Source organism: Panulirus ornatus, chromosome 17 (genome assembly GCF_036320965.1).
Source record: "Panulirus ornatus isolate Po-2019 chromosome 17, ASM3632096v1, whole genome shotgun sequence".
Lineage (NCBI taxonomy): Eukaryota > Metazoa > Arthropoda > Malacostraca > Decapoda > Palinuridae > Panulirus > Panulirus ornatus.
In genome coordinates, this window is record NC_092240.1 from 2,168,929 (window position 1) to 2,171,364 (window position 2,436).

A 2,436-nucleotide genomic window follows, 5' to 3' on the forward strand; every position below is an offset into this window, starting at 1 on the left:
TTTTTTTTGTTTTGTTTTCCTCGTTTCTCTTTTAACATGAAAGGTTATAGTTGAGGAAGAAATTCTTTATTAAAGCCACACCCTAAAGGATAAAAAAAGGGGAGTAAAACAAAAGAGCAGAATGAAAAAGTGTGAAAGTAGGAGGTAACCAGAGGCTCAGGTGAATTTGTATCATTCACCTGGTTATAAATGGCCTGGTAACCATTCATGTGTCATATCATATTGAATCAGCTAAACACATAGCCATCCATCAGTCAATTTATTTCAATCTGGTCAGTGGTTTCTCATGGGAAGAATGTTTAAATAGCCAGTAATCATTTTGTCCTGTAATGGTTATAACAGGTCAGCATGAAATTAGTAGACTTGATAAAGGACCATCCATAAATCATTTCTGCAAGGTTCCCATTTAACTGCCCAAATGGTCTTTGTTGGGATGATGAATACACATGACAGATATTAATGATCATGCAAAGTGATGGTAACGGCTCACCAGGTAATCCAGTACTGTAAATTGGATAGGTGTATAATGTCTACGTAAAGGAAAGATGCATGGTAGTCTAGCATTTGTTGCTTCGAGGAGAGGAAAAGCTAGATTTCAGCTGCAATGAGAAAGGGTAAGGCTAGCAACTTTGAAATGTATGGTGTAATACAGTTCCAAGCACTATTTCAACATGTCTCATTCATGACAGGAGCACTTTTCACAAATACACCTACATATACCTGTTCAAAATGTTTTCCATTGAATTAATGTCTTGACAGAAATCCTATCTGAATATCTGAATAAAGATATTCAGATAGGATTTCATGCTAGTATCTGACCTGAGAGACAGCATTTTCCCTCAAACTCTTTCTCAGGCTTTTCTTAGGCGTAGTCTGTGGTTCTTCCTCAAATTTAAGCAAATAGAATATGATATATATGGGGATAGGGGAGAAAGAGTACTTCCCACGTATTCCCTACTTGTCATAAAAGACGACTAAAAGGGGAGGGAGCAGGGGGCTGGGAATCCTCCCTCCAGTTTTTAATTTTACAAAAGAAGGGGTCCAAGTGAGGATATTCCCTCTAAGGCTCAGTCCTGTTCTTAACACTACCTCGCTAATGTGGGAAATGGCAAATATGTATGAAAAAAGATATTTATATTTTTTATTCATTATACTCAATTTGTGTCTCCTGTGTTAGCGAGGTAGTGCCAGGAAACAGATGAGGAATGGCCCAACCCACCCACATACACATGTATATACGTAAACACCCATACACATACATAAACATACATAATACATTTCAACATATACACATATATATACATAGACACAAAAATATACACATGTACATATTCATACTTGCTATCTTCATCCATTCCCATGGCCACCCTGCCACACATGAAATAGCTCCCCCCACCCCTCCAGTGAGGTAGTGCCAGGAAAAGACAAAAAAGGCCATATTTGTTCACAATCAGTCTTTAGCTATCATGTGTAATGCACCGAAACAACAAATCCCTTTCCACATCCAGGCCCCACAGACCCTTCCATGGTTTACCCCAGACGCTTCACATGCCTTGGTTCAATCTATTGACAGAATGTCGACCCCCGTATACCACATCATTCCAATTCACTCTTGTTTCTTACACGCCTTTCACCCTCCTGCATGTTCAGGCCCCAATCACTCAAAATCTTTTTCACTCCATCTTTCCACCTCCAGTTTGGTCTCCCACTTCTCGTTCCCTCCACCTCTGACATATATATCCTCTTTATTTATCTTTCCTCACTCATTCTCTCCATGTGACCAAACCATTTCAAAACACCCTCTTCTGCTCTCTCGACCACACTCTTTTTATTACTACACATCTCTCTTACCCTTTCATTACTTACTCGATCAAACCACCTCACACCACATATTGTCCTCAAACATCTCACTTCCAGCACATCCACCCTCCTCCACACAACTCTATCTATAGCCCATGCCTTGCACCCATATAACATTGTTGGTACCACTATTCCTTCAAACATACCCATTTTTGCTCTCCGAAATAACGTTCTCGCCTTCCACACATTTTTCAACGCTCCCAGAACTTTCACCCCTTCCCCCAACATATGACTCTCTTCTGCTTCCATGGTTCCATCCACTGCCAAATCCACTCCCAGATATCTGAAACATTTCACTTCCTCCAGTTTTTCTCCATTCAAACTTACCTCCCAATTGACTTGTCCCTCAACCCTAGTGTACCTAATAACCTTGCTCTTATTCACATTTACTCTCAGCTTTCTTCTTTCACACACTTTACCAAACTCATTCACCAGCTTCTGCAGTTTCTCACTCGAATTAGCCACCAGCGCTATATCATCAGTAAACAACAACGACTCACTTCCCAAGCTCTCTCATCCACAACAAACTGCATACTTGCCCCTCTTTCCAAAACTCTTGCATTCACCTCCCTAACA